The sequence below is a fragment of the Balaenoptera acutorostrata genome, chromosome 13 (genome assembly GCF_949987535.1).
Source record: "Balaenoptera acutorostrata chromosome 13, mBalAcu1.1, whole genome shotgun sequence".
NCBI lineage: Eukaryota > Metazoa > Chordata > Mammalia > Artiodactyla > Balaenopteridae > Balaenoptera > Balaenoptera acutorostrata.
This window is the reverse complement of record NC_080076.1, coordinates 73,757,649-73,772,559: the sequence shown is the minus strand read 5'-3', so window position 1 is coordinate 73,772,559 and position 14,911 is coordinate 73,757,649. Positions and strand designations below refer to the sequence as shown.

The 14,911-nt window shown below is 44.1% G+C and overlaps 1 protein-coding gene across 1 annotated transcript in view; it reads right to left on the bottom strand.

The window, feature by feature from the left end:
* The window catches only part of WSCD2 (WSC domain containing 2), a 103,571-nt gene extending 101,172 nt beyond the window's left edge, over positions 1-2,399 (bottom strand). Inside the window, exon 1 of the mRNA XM_028165971.2 lies at positions 2,323-2,399. The gene's annotated coding sequence lies outside the window, so the exon portion shown is untranslated. The remainder of the gene's footprint in view (positions 1-2,322) is intronic.
* Positions 2,400-14,911: the final 12,512 nt, after the last annotated feature.

The window sequence follows — 14,911 nt, the reverse complement described above, 5'->3', positions numbered from 1 at the left end:
AATTAGAACCCCAGCTCTTCTGCCCACCCCACCGCAGGATGCCAGCATTATTCCAAATGGCAGAGCCTCTGCACCTTTCCCATGCCCTCCTCTTCCCACCACAACTCACAACCCTCTTGCTCTATCCTGGAGACAAACCTCCTCTGGGGAAATGTCCGGGGACTGACACCTGGTCAAGGAGCCCACTGCAGGATAGTAGGGGGTCTGAGAAGGGTGTGATTAACCTCCAGCCATTCCCAGTCCACCTCTGCCAAAGCCCACTTCTTCCTGTGCCTCCCTAATCTCCCTTAGGAATGGGAATTGGGCTCCTCACAAAGTGGAAAGACCCACAGGCTTGAAATCCAGCAGGTGAGGCTCAAGTGCTAGGCAAGTGTCCTTGGGTTGGTCACTCACCCCTTGGAGTCTCTGCTTCATCACCCATGAAAGGACTAATAATGTCTTTCCTGCCTGCTTCTTAGGGTTTTGGGAAAATAATAGATTGGAAAGCACCTTGAGAGCGGCAAAATCATAAATATATAATGGTGATGTTATAATCATTACTGTCATCATCATACAAGCATATAAGAACAGAGTACCATGGCACTGTGAAGTGCTGAAAAGTGGGAGCCCTGGAGACAAGTTTGTTTTTCCCCATATGGATGACCCATCACAATGTACTGAAAGAACTGTCTTTCCCCCACTGCTCTCTGGGTCCACCTTTGTTGGATATAGCATATATCCCCACGTGCATGTAGACTGGTTCAGGGCTCTCTATTTGGTTCCATTGGTCGATTTGGTTATCTTTACGTTAATATCGCATGGTCTCAATTACTATAGCTTTATAATAGTCTTGACATCAATAAAACATGTTCTTTCATCATTCTTTCTGCAAGATTATCTTGGATATTCTTGGCCTTTTGAATTTGCCTATTAATTTTAGAAGCAGTTTATCAGGTCCCTCATACAACAACAACAGATACTTGTTGGGTTTGGATTGGGATGACATTGAGTCTACAGATCACTTTGAAGAGATTTGCCATCATTACAGTATTGAGTTTTCCAATCCCCCTACCTCGCACCATATACAGAAATAAATCCCAATTGCGTTGTAGATCTAAATATGAAAGGCAAAACAACAAAGTTTCCAGAAGCCTATAGCAGAGGCAATCTTTATAACCTTGAGGGTAGGAAAAGACTTAAACAAGGGAAAAAGCGCTATTCATAAAGGAAAACACTGATATATTTCATATATTAAAATCATAAGAGCTTCTCTTCACTAAAAGACACCATTTAAGAGAGCGAAAACTCAAGGCATAGAGTGGGAGCAGACATTTCCAACACCCAGAACTATGGGCTCCTATTCAGAACTTATAAAAAACTTTCCACAAATCAATAAGTAAAAGACAGAAAACCAAATCAAATGCTCAAGAAACTGGGACAGAGGCTTCACAAAAGAAGAGGTTCGGAGAGCCAATGAACTCATTAAAAGGTGTTCAACCTAATTAGAAATCAGGGGCATGCCTATTAAAACTGCAAGGAGATACCATTACACTAAAATTACAAAAATTGACAATCCCAAGTGCTGGTGAGAATGTGGAGCAATTGGAAATTGAATGTGCTGCTGTTAGGAGTGTAAATTGCTACAAACGCTTTGAAAAATTGTGTGGCGTATCTACCAAAGCTGACTATATACCCACCTCTGACCAGCATTTCCACTTTTAGGTATATATCCAACAGAAATGAATGCTTATGTCCACCAAAAGACATGTACAAGAATGTTCACAGACAGCAATTTTTGTTGCTCACAACAGCACATTTTCACGACACAAATGAACATATCTATGAAACACAAACGGACTCACAGACATGGAGAACAGACTTGTGGTTGACAAGGCGGGGTAGGGGAGGGAAGGATTGGGAGTTTGGGATTAGCAGATGCAAACTATTATATATAGGATGGATAAACAACAAGGTCCTATTATATAGCACAGATAACTATATTCAATATTCTGTGATAAATCATAATGGAAAAGAATATGAAAAAGAATATATATATATGTATAACTGAATCACTTTTCTGTACAGCAGAAATTAACACAGCATTGTAAATCAACTATACTTCAATAAAATTTTTTTAAAGCAATCACATTTTAAACTAATCTCAAACAACTCAGATGTTCACCAAAAATAGGATGGATTCACTGTGTATAATAGCTGGTGGAATACTATACAGCAATGAAAAGGACCAGATTCCAGATATACACCACAGGGTAAATCCAACAAGCATAGCGTTGAGTGATAGAAACTAGACACCAAGGAATACCCCTGTAGGATTTCACTTACATAATGTTTGGATGAAGGCAAACTCAACTGGAGGTTGGAAGCCAGAACGATGGCATCTCTGAGGAGGATGAGCGGTGCAACTGGGAGGGAGCGCATGGGATTTCTGGAGTGCTGGACATCTTTTCTTCCTTGATCTGGTTGGTACCTACACAAATGTTTGTGATAAGTCATTGAAACTTATGTTCATATATTGAGTATTTTTCTGCATGTGTGTTAATTCAACTTTTGAAAAAGCTGTTTTTTAAGTGACAATTCATAGGCAAAACAGAAACAGGTTCAAACCTGTGCTCTGGTACCTTCTGGCCATGTGACCATGGTCAAGTTATTGCATCTCACTGAGCCTTGGTTTCCTCATCCAGAAAATAGGAACAATAATTGTACCTACTTGATGGGGTGATGTGAGAATGATAGAGGTTCAAGTGAAATAACAGATGCAAAGCACTGCATTCAACCAATATTGGCTGATGATGATCATGAATCATATTCTGCGGTATTATATATAAAAGTGTTATATATAAAGTAAAGGAGTGCCTGAGAAATAATGGAAAGAACTGAGTTTGAACCTCAGTGAGGGTTGCCAGGTAAAAGACAGGATGCCCAGTTAAATTTTTAGGATAAGTCTATAATTTTACATGGGACGTACTTAAACTAAATCATTTTTCATTGTTTATCTGGAATTCAAATTCAGTTGGGTGTCCTGTATTTCTATTTTGCAAATCTTGCAATCCTAACCTCATAGTTACCAGCAGTGTGCCCTGAAGTAAGTTGCTTGACCACTCTGGCCTCGGTTGCCTAATCTGTAAAATGGGAATAAAGGTCCCTTCCAGTATTGACAAGAGAATGAAACTGATTAAATTAGATTTGTTGCCGGCATGCATCAAACACTCTGTATTTGTTCCTTTCACTTCCCATCATCTCCACCCCTCTTCTTCTGTTCTTTTCTTTCCTTGCCTAAGTCTTAGGGTTACCAGAGCTCCCCACAAACATAGTTTAGCCCCCTTGCTGGCCTTCGAAACTAAGAGATGGTGATTAGCTATAAAAAGTAAATAGCAAATTTGTAGGGTGTTTTGGACTAAAACACACAGTCAGTTTTGGCAGGAAGGGCCAGTCTGCTGCATCTAGGCACAAACACTGGGCAAAGTCTAATTTGAGGGGAGGACTTGCTCCACTCTCTGCTTATCCCTGCCATCACTTGTGCTTCAGGTTTCTGAGAAGAGTCTCATCCTCTCTCCATGCCATCTATTTCAGCTCAGAATGTTATTGTTTCTGGCTAAAGTCTGTTGCAGGACTCACAGAAGAGAGGCAAGAAACAAAGCGATCTTTGAAATAAACTGTAAAGATCAAAACGGTGATGTAAGAGAGTTTCCGAGCATAAGATCAGGTAACACCTCTGAGCTACTTTCATAAAAACGAGCCACTAACCCATCACCACTGTCATTTGGACCCCAGCATCTAAAAATAGGATTTGCTCTAATTTCCTGAGTAGCTGATGCAAATGGAGAGAATATGAGAGTAGTGAACGGGCTGTGTCAGGCGGTAAGTAACCCCCCACTTGATGGCATTTTTCTAAAGTGGAAAGGAGGAGAACTTGCCTCCAGAAATGCTAGGCAAATCCTGGCAGAGGTCAGAAGGTTAAGATGAAGGATGCTGGAGTTAGCCCGACCTGGGATGCAGCCCCAACTCTGCCGCCTCCTAGCTGTGTGGCCTTGGGTAAATTAATTAACATCTCTGGGCTTCATCTTTTAAAAAGTAGAGAATGAGGATTTTGTGTGGATTAAATGATAGGCATATATAGACTGTTTCCCACAGTACATGTATCATGCACATGAACCGTGACCTTTTTATTATAATGTTTCCAGATGGAGAGGACAAATCTAAGGCGATGTGAGGATGCCATTCATTTAGGGCTCTGAACAGAATTCCAATCCCAGAATTCAAGCATGTGTGGGTTTCCCAGAGTCAGACTTTTTTTTTATGCATTAAGCAACTGACTCACACATCACTGTTAATGTGAGGAAAAGAGACTAAGGTTGAGAAGGGGGAATTGCAAAGGTTGCTGTGATTTTGTCCTGGTGCAGATGCACAATGGAGGGGGGTCTGCTAACTGCAAGGAGTATGGGCATGACGCCCAGGGTGGGCTGGTCACTCCCTCTAACACCCTGCATTTCTGCTTCTTCCGTGGAATCTCTCTCTGCTCCCTGACCCCACCATTCAGAGCCCTACTGTGAGTTCCCAGCATCTCCCATCTCATCTGACAGCAACTGGTGCTTGGTCAACCATGCAAACTCCCAGAGATCAAGAGTTGTGTCTTCTAACCACTTCTCTTTGCCTAGCACCCAACACAGTGCTTGGCACATGGTAGATTGTCTTAGACCATTTGGGCTTCTATAGCAAAAACATCATAGGCAAGGTGGCTTATAAACAGAAATTTATTTGTCACAGTTCTGGAGGCTGGGAAGTCCAAGATGAAGGCACTGGTAGATTCAGTGTCTAGTGAGAGCTCATGTCCTGGTTTATAGATGGCCATCTTCTTGCTGTGTTCTCATATGGTGGAAGGGGGCAAGGGTTTTTCGGGGGGTCTCTTTGATAAGGGCACTAATCCCATTCCTGAGGGCTCAATTCTCATAACCAAATCACCTGCCAAAGGGTCCCACTTCCTGATACTATCACATTGGGGATTAGCTTTCAACATGTGAGTTTTAGAGGGACAAAAACATTCAATCTATAACATAGGTGCTCAGGAAAAAATAGATGAATGAATAAAACTGTCCAGTATTCCCACAGATATATACAGATTAAAAGAAAACCTGGTGTGATTAAGAAAATTCACCCATTAAAATTTCAGTAAAAGAGGGAAAGAGACATAAATGCAGAAGAATGTATACTGAGGCACCTTATAATGGCAGAGCAGTGGAAAGAATCTAAATGCCAATCAACAGGAGAATGGATGGATCAATTCTGGTATATCCTTGAAGGGAGGCACTATGCAGCAGTGAAAATGAATGAACTAGAACTCTACGTATCATCATGAATAAACCTCAAAAATTAGTGTTGAGTGAAAAGAAAAAGCTAGTTGCAAAAGGACACAGACAGAATAATACTATTTAATAAAGTTCAAAAGTCTGAAAAACAATTCAGAATATTTTTATGAGTGCATACGTGTAAAAGCATAGAAACACATGTGGGGGTGATGAACATCAAATTCAGGGGATAGGTTACCACTGCTTAGGGGGAGGGAGTGGGACTGGGAGGATTCCAGAGAGTTTTAACTATGTTTTTAATGTTCTATTTCTGAGACTGTTTGGTGGATGTACAGAAAATGTTCTCTGCAGTTTTTGGTGTGCCTGAAATATTTCATTAAAGAAAAAAAAAAACAAAACTGAAGCAGCAGTTGAGAGTGAAGGCTAGAATAGAACTGGCTTAATTCCTATCCCTGTTCTGATATTTGCTGTGTGTCCTGAGTAAGGAATTTAGCCTCTCTGAGCTTCAGTTTCCTCAACATTACAATGGGGATAATAAATGTTGGAAGTATTAAATGAGATAATGTAGATAAATGCTGAAAACCAGGCAAGCACTCAACAAATAACTGTTCGTATCATAATTAATTGTCAACAGTGGTCAATTTCAAATCATTTGAGAACTGGAAACATCTAACAAGATCACCCATTTCTAATCTGTCTTTGCAGATAAAATGGTTGAGACTGGAGAGGTTGAGCAAGTCATCTGAGGTGGTGGGGTATGTGGGAGGCAGATTTGAGAATTTGAGGAGTGTCTGTGTGAGGAGGACCCCCTCTGGGTTAGGTATGGGGTCTCTGCTCCAAAGCTCTTCCTACGAAACCTGTAGAAACCCTCACTTCCTTCCAAGGGACCGATGATGGTCATATGTGAGACCTGCTAAAACTGAGACATAGACCCCAGAGGCAGGGGGGATCTGTCCTGGTGTGGCTTCACCCCTTCCTCTCCCAATCCCAAAGCATACTGATATCATCATGAACGAGATTGAGAAGAAGAATGTTTACGAGCTCATTCCTTTCTACTTTATATTTTTTTAAACAGTAAAAAATCTGATATCTAACACAAACATGCATCACTCTTCACATAAATACACTTACTGTAACTAGATCGCACTATTTGTAATAGCCCAAAACTGGAAACAACTCAAATGTCCGTCAACGAAGAACGGACAAATATTGTTGTATTCATTCAAAGGAATATGATCCAGCAATGAGAATGAACAAACTACAGCTGCTACCACTGCACGGATGAATGTCACAAACATAACGTGAACAAAAGAAGCCAGACCCAAAGATATCGTCTGCTGTCATTTATATAAAGTTCAAAAATTGCAAAACTAACCAGGCTGCTAGTAGTCAGAATAGTGGTTACACTTGGGTGGGAGGCTGTTGATGGAAGTGGGCTGGGAGGTGCTTCCAGGGGCTGATAATGTTCCTTTTGTTGATCTGAGTGCTGGTGACATGGGTGTGTTCTTTGTGCCATGCATGAGCTGTACACTTATTATTTGTACACTTCTGGACATATATTACACTTCAATTAAAATGTTCCTTGGGCTTCCCTGGTGGCGCAGTGGTTGAGAATCTGCCTGCCAATGCAGGGGACACGGGTTCGAGCCCTGGTCTGGGAAGATCCCACATGCCGCGGAGCAACTGGACCCATGAGCCACAACTACTGAGCCTGCGCGTCTGGAGCCTGTGCTCCGCAACAAGAGAGGCCGCGATAGTGAGAGGCCCGCGCACCACGATGAAGAGTGGCCCCCACTCGCCGCAACTGGAGAAAGCCCTCACACAGAAACAAAGACCCAACACAGCCAAAAATAAAAATAATAAATTAAAAATTTTAAAAAAAATGTTCCTTAATGTAAAAACTTGCCAATTCCAGTCTTTCAACCTTTATTATTTATTGAAGCCTATGTTCCATCATGGATCAAGTCACATAATAAAGGAGGTAAATGTAGGCCTCTAAATTAGCATCCTCTCTTAAGCCTTGACCTTGAACATACCAGCTGAAACCAGCTTTCCTTTCTGGCTCACTGTAAAGGGGGATTGTCTACCTAGGACCTGGCCAGGTGGAGACAAGGGCCATTACTCAGGACACCCGATCCAGAGAGACAGGCAAACCACCCAAATTATCTGATTTGGCAGTTTCCTGGGATCAAATGACCCAGATAATGGTCAAACTGCCATGGTGACACCACACGTCCCAGCCAAAATACCCACAAGGTAGACTCTTTCCCTGGGGCCATATTTGTGGGCAGAGAGTCCTATGCCAGCCCCGGGTCTAATTTCTGCAAGAGGAGCTTCAGGGGCTCTTTGAGAGTCTGCAGAGGCCACAGAAAGGTAAGGTGGTCTGGATCCTTGTGGGCCTCCAGGCAGGCCTCCTTCCTGGTCCTATGCTGAGGCTCTCCCACGGCCTCCCCCGGACACAGCTCTCTCATTTAATCCAACAGCCCTAGGAAGGAGGTAATATCCATATTATTATTCCCATTTCGCAGGGGATGAAACTGATGCACAGAGAGGTTAAATGAGTCACCCCATAGTGAACACCAGAAAGGAACGGAATCATTTATTTTTTAACCGATTCCCTCACCAGCCATGCCTTCTCCTGCCATCACTTCCTCTTCCTTCCTCCAAGGATGCTCTTCTAGCTACTCATGCATCAGGCCTCAGGGAGAACCTCACTTCGGCGGACAGTCAGTGAGTCTGGGTCCTCTGTGAAGCAGGCACCAAGATGGAACTAGATATACACAGGATTTATTGGAGCAAACTTCCATAGAGGTTAGAGAGAGAGGGAGCAGGATTCAGCAGAGAAAGGCTTCAGACTATGATGCAAGTTTGACATCAGGAAAGGAGAGGGAGAAGGAGGAAAGACTGTGCAGGAAAAGCCTCAGACACAGCACAACTGTGAGAAAGGCTCAGGCAGCCCAGCCGGAGCCCCAGAGCAAAGACTACCCATTGGTGGAGCCCAGGTTGGGCAGGGATGGCTCAGGCTGCTAGTCTTCAGACCAGCAGACCCTGGGATAAGTCAGCACATTTTACAGAAGGCTAAATGAGCATCAGTTTACTCAGTGCATTGGTTATGAGCCGGGGTACAGAGCATCTCTTAAGAGCATCCATTTTAATTATTTATTGGATGGCTGTCTTACCCACTGGGCTGTAAGCTCCACAAGGGCAGGAATTAACCTGTGCATAGAGCAAGGCTGGCGTGTCGTAGATGCTCAGTTAATATCTGTGGACTGACAAACTCTCCTGACCAGCTCCTCTGGGTTTGTTGATTGCCACACATTTCCTGAGGATGTTCCATGCAGCATCTTTGTGATAAGGATGAGGGATTAGGTGTTGGATCTGGGTTTAAGTTTTAGACCCGGCTCTTCTGATCTGTGTGACCTTAAGCAAGTCAACTCTCTTTTTTTGAACTTTTGTTTATTCATCTATAGAATGGGGACAATAATATCTACCCATTAGATATTATTGATATTTATCTGTTTCAAAGATCAAATGAGATACTGCTATCACAGTATTTTTACCATTATTGTCACACCAAGGAGACATTTATAGACGGTTACTTTTAGTGTTCGTGCTTAGTCAAACAAATTAGAATAAGCCTCAGTCTCCAAGACGTGAATGTTATCTCAGAGTATATCATTATTTCCATGGAAAAATCGTATTCAACATACACTGACACACCTTTCATAGAGAGGAACAGTGCCAAGCAGAGACTGTCACATCATCATTTGTGGTATATTCAGTTATGCGTATCCGAAGCTTGCCCTTGAAGCCGGGATCCATATCTTACTTGTCTGTGTATTGCTCGCACTCAGCAAGGAGCTTCCACGTCAAAGAGACTCAGTAAATGCACATTCCTCATCCCCATCTGGAGGCACAGCCATGGGACCACATGCCGCCTATATTAGTTGATTTAATCCTCATAACAGCTCCCCTGTGCACAGTACTGTTCCCATCCTCCAAACAGAGAAACTGAGTCCCATCGAGGCAAAGCTACTCTCCTAAACTTGCAGAACTTCCAGGTTTCAGGCCTGGGACAGCCTGGCTCCGCGCTGGGGTTTTTCCACTGGGACACGTGGCTGTCAGCCTGGCAAAAAGGTCAATCCAAGATGCAGTCTAAAATGCAGTACGGTGCCCTCATTGTCCCTGGAGACTCCAGCCTGGCCTCCAGGGAAATGTTCTTGGAAACCAGCCTCTCTGGCATCTTCCAATTTAGACACACGAGTCTCCTGGGAGGAGAGAGAGCCATGGGCTTGTGGGTTGGTGGATTTTTACCTTGGGGTTCAGGAGAAGCCAGTGTGACCTGGTTACAGAGTTGCTCTAAGAAGCTTCAGTAATTTGAACGTCTTCACTGAGCTTTTCCCATGCACACACACTCAGGAGCAACCGTCCGTTAATAACAACAGCAACATTTGCAGAGCTCCTGCTATGCGCAGGTCTGAGGTCTACTGGTCTCAGGCCATCACATCCATTTTGACTTTGCAGCTTCTCAACTACCATGCAAGGTGGGTATCCCTACTCCCATTTTCCAGATGGGGAAAATGAGGCTCGGGAAATAAGGTAAGCTACCCATCACAGAGATGGGAAGTGGTGCTGCTGAGACCTGGCTCCAGCCCGGCCAAGGCCTGAGCATGAGACGGGGAGAAAGGACACCAGCAGGCAGAATGGAGTCTGGAGTTCCACCACCCATCTCGGAGGCAGCTGTTCCTTAAGGACCTATTGGGACAGCCTCACCCTTGGCACCCTGCCTTGCATCACCAGCTTGTTCACCCTCCAAACCCAGCCACAGCAATATCTTAGAACACACACACCAGCTCTGACTACACCACTCCCCTGCTAAAGACCTCCAAACGGCTTCCTGTTTCCCACAGCCGGAAGCCCAAGCTCCTTCACCCAGCACTCAAGGCCTCCTGAAGTCTGGCCTCAGGTCCACTTCCTGCTCCCCTTCCCTCTGCTCCCGTCCACCCTCCACAGCAGACTCTTCATCCCTCCCCCACATGCCCTGCTCATTCCCCGCTTCACCTTTGTATGGGTTATTTTTCCTCCCCCAAATCTCATCTCCTTCCTTCCACTTCTCCATCCAACAAGCTTCTGGTCATCTTTCAATTTCAAATGGTGCCTTCCCTTGGGATGCCTTGCTTTCTAGAATCCCATTGCCTCACTTACGTAGCAGGGTCAGGGAGAGTAGAAGGACACCAGTTTGGCCAAAGGAATCTTATTATTCTCATTATGTCTTTTGCCATAACCAGAGGAGGCAATTCCATAGCCTGAGTTTAGCTCAAAGAAATACCTTTCAACAACCATTTACAGAAGCTGGGAACCCTCCTTCCACCCTTCTCCCCACATTTACTGTTCTGTTTGCTCAGAAGAGCATTCCCCATCTTTGTGAGAACTGCTCCTCCCCACTCAAACCTTATGTGTCAAGAAGAAGCCATCCCTGAATACAGAGGGGCATCTTTGAGTCTAGCTGGGCCAGTCTTAGAATCCTATTGCCCTGGCCACAGTGATAGGTCCAGAAATTGGCACATGACCCAAGCTCAGCCAATCAGAAAACTTTCCTGGGAGCTTCTGATTGATGTTGGTGGGAAATAGCCCTATTTCATCTGGTCAGAGGAAGGCTCTAGATTTGGAGGTCCAGAGCTACTTGTGATATTGGTTTGAGCGCAGTGAGGATGACTAGCTTGAAGGAATGAACCAGAATGCAGACAAAAGGCTAGAGAAGAAGTATGTTGCTAAATTAGTTCCTGGCTCCAATCCTCCCCAAGATCAGCCATTAGGTCATAAGAGCTAATAAAGTCTTTGGTTGGTTCAAGTTCAAGGTGAGTTTTGGTCACTTACAACCATAGCGTTCTAACAAACATGGTTTAAAACTCCTTCTCCACTTATATTATGTAATAAGGTAGTCAATAAATATGCATTAAGGATCTGGTGTGGACCAGACATTCTGCTAAGTGATGAGGACACAAAAGTGAAATAAAAATATGGTCCCAACATGGGAGCAACCTAAACGTCCATCAACAGAGGAATGTATAAAGAAGATGTGGTACATATATACAATAGAATATTACTCAGCCATAAAAGGAACAAAATTGTGTCTTTTGCAGAGACTTGGATGGACCTAGAGACTGTCATACAGAGTGAAGTGAGTCAGAAAAAGAAAAACAAATATCATATATTAACACATATATGTGGAATCTAGAAAAATGGTATAGATGATCTTATTTGCAAAGCAGAAATAGAGACACAGACATAGAGAACAAACATATGGATACCAAGGGGGAGGGGGGGATGGTGGGATGAATTGGGAGATTGGAATTGACATATATACACTATTGATACTATGTATAAAATAGATAACTAATGAGAACCTACTGTATAGCACAGGGAACTCCACTCGGTGCTCTGTGGTGACCTAAATGGGAAGGAAATCCAAAAAAGAGGGGATATGTGCGTATGTATAGCTGATTCATTTTCCTGTACAGCAGAAACTAACACAGCAGTGTAAAGCAACTATATTCCAATTAAAAAAAATATATATATATATATATGGTCCCTGCTGATACAGAGCTCACTGTACTAGCCACCTGTGGCTATTTAAATTTAAAAATAATTAAAATTAGGTAAAATTTAAAATTCAGTTTTTGAATCTCACTTGCCATATTTCAAGTACTCAATAGCCATAGGTGGCTGTTGGCTACAATAAAGGGCAGCACAGATAGAGAACACTGCCATTGGCCCAGAACATTCTATCCAACAGTGCCGGTCCAGAGCCTTGCTGGTGAAAGGTTATTCCTAAAACCAGCATCAGCCTCACCCGGAGGCCCCTTGGAAATGCAGAATCTCAAATTCCACCCAAGACCTACTCAGTCATAACCTGCATTTCAATAAGACTGTTGTGACTTTGTTAAATTAACATTTGTTGTAGAGCCCTGGGGGGGTTGGATGTTGAGCCACAGTTTTTTTAAAAAAGGGTCACTAGGGAAATAGAGACGTTTGTTACTCACAGGTCCCAGAGGCCACAGGCAGCCACTTCAAGGGGCCACGAGGGGAGGGCAAGGCAGAGTGCACATGCCTTTATTAGGGTCCACAGATAGAATGCTTTGGGGTTCCCAGACTGAAGCCAGATTTGTCAATTCAAACCAGAAAGAGTGGGGTTTGGGTGAGCTTCATGGTCCTGGGAGGCAGGGGAGGATGTTTACCACAAGGGCCTTTGGGGGAGTCATATCAGGAACTTAACATTTACTCATGACTCTGCAGACTGTTGTCTAGGACATGCACTTGTGGAAGGGGCTAGTGTGAGTTCAACGTCCCTGTAGGTTACTTGGCCATGTAGAATGGATGCCGAGGCAGTGATGCTAGGAAGTAGTTTACTTAAACCTCAAAGATGCCCAAGTGATTCATGTGCCCATGACAGTTTAAGAGAGCCTGTCCTGACAGCCACTCCTAATTCAGCCCCCCTCTGCCTAACTCTGTCACAGTCCCCCTCCCATGAATGGCAGAAAGGGTCCCAACCTTGAGAAGGACATGCAGGCTCGCCTGGCTATCGGCTCACTGACCCCTCCGCAAGCCACAAAATAACCTCTGTCGGGTGTCTGTCCACAGAGCAAAGGCTCGAAGGACTGACGCCAATCTTCAGCTGAAGAGATTCCCTCCCATCGCCCTCGCCATGTCAATAAATAGGATGCGAGTTAATAACCACCATAGGGCTGGGCGGGCAATACCACCCCAGGGACAATTTTACAGTGATTCATTTCTTCAGGGTAAAACCCCTGCAGAGAGCGGGAGTGATCCAGGGTGTAGGCTGTGTTATGTTTTTATTTTTTCAGAACGAGGAAGAAAGCCCTCACTGTGTAGCATAAGAGTCCTGCATGTTCTCATGCAGTAAAGGATTTGCCCACCCCTGTGTGGGCTTCAGGCTTAGAGGCCGTCAACTAACCCAGCCTGATTCCCAGTGCGCTCTTTGAAAAACCTTTACACACAGGCACACACACTTCAACTAATTGGTGGCACCCAACCATAACCAAGAAAAAAGGCAACAAGCTATCCATTTAAATTGCAGATTGTGATCTTTATGCTTGAAATAGTTTCAGACATCCTGTTTATAGCTTTGGGGTTCTGGCAGTCAATAATCTCCAAATTATTTTCTTCAGTTTTTTTGGAATGGTTGTTATTATGCATTGCATTTCCACAGTTTCTGGGCTTCACCCCCAGTTGGTGTCTCCCGAGAGTCTAGGTAATTTGAAGATGCCTATAGCATGACTCCCTCTCTGTAATATCATTTTAATTCTGTTCAGGTGAACTGGCTGTAGAGGCTGGTTTGCCAAGCTTGGCCCTACCCATTCATAGAGGAGGGAGGTTTTAAAAAGACTGGGGTTGCGTAGGGTGTCAGGGGGAGAAACAAGGGCTTTTTCTCCAAGCTGTAAAACTCCTCTGCCCCAAAGATCTTTAACGCGGGGGGTCTAGGCTAGCATTCCCTAAAGTGTTAGTAAGTTACACGGGAAGATGTTAGAAGGTGTCACAAGGTAACTCTGGGTTCACTGGAGATGAAAGGATTCCTTAATGCGGGACTTCTCAGAGCTAAATGCTAAAGTGCATGGGGGGAACTCCCTTTGTGTGAGGTGGGAAGGCAGGTTTACTGGGTCAAGTGTATTTAATCAGAGTGTATCAATTTTCCTGGATGGTCTCATAAAAAGCGGTCCACAGCCCTCCCGGGAGCCGCTGCTTGTTCTGGTTACTACTTCAGCAAGGCTCCGTAGAACCCAGGCTCGGGTGGCCCAGGACATCACTTCTGCCACATTCTACTGGTCCAGCGACTCACCATGGCCCAGATTCACAGAACAGGAAACAGCCTCTGCCTCTTACTAGGATGTGTGGCCTCATCCATCTGCCACCTGGCTCCTGACTTCCCAGACAGCTCAGGAAAGACTCCGAGTCAGAAAGAAGAGCATGTGAGCCCTGCTTTTGGCATCCTTAACATGCCCATTTTAAGTACCAACTCACCCACCACTCTGCCCACAATTGCACCCAAAGACCTAGGAGTCGGAATGGACATTGTTTTTCCTGCTTCTCCCCTTCTCCTCTCCCCACACCGCACGCCCCCCCCACCGCCGCAACAAGCATCCTGAGAGGACACACAGAGACTTAGAATTAACCTGTTGAGGGTAACAGCACATTTGATTCCTCTCTAAGAGGTGATACCTGAAGAAGAAGGGTTTGATGACTGATGAATAATTCTAGCAAAAATAAATAATAGATAATAATAAAATAAATAAGTATTGTGTGCTTACTGTGTCCCAGGCACTGAGTTATTCAATGAGTGACACACTCATTTAATCCTCGTTATAGCTCTATGAAGCGGCTACTACGATTATTCCCATTTTACAGATAAGGAAGCTGAGTCATTTGCTAATGGCTAATAAGGAGTGCATCAGAGATTCCAGGCAGGATCTGTCTTCCTTCACATCTGGTATTCTGACACACTCTCTACAACAGACTGGATGGTTGGAAGGAAAATCAGCCTGTATCTATGATGGTTACTCTTTTTTTTATTTTTGAGATTTTTTGATGCG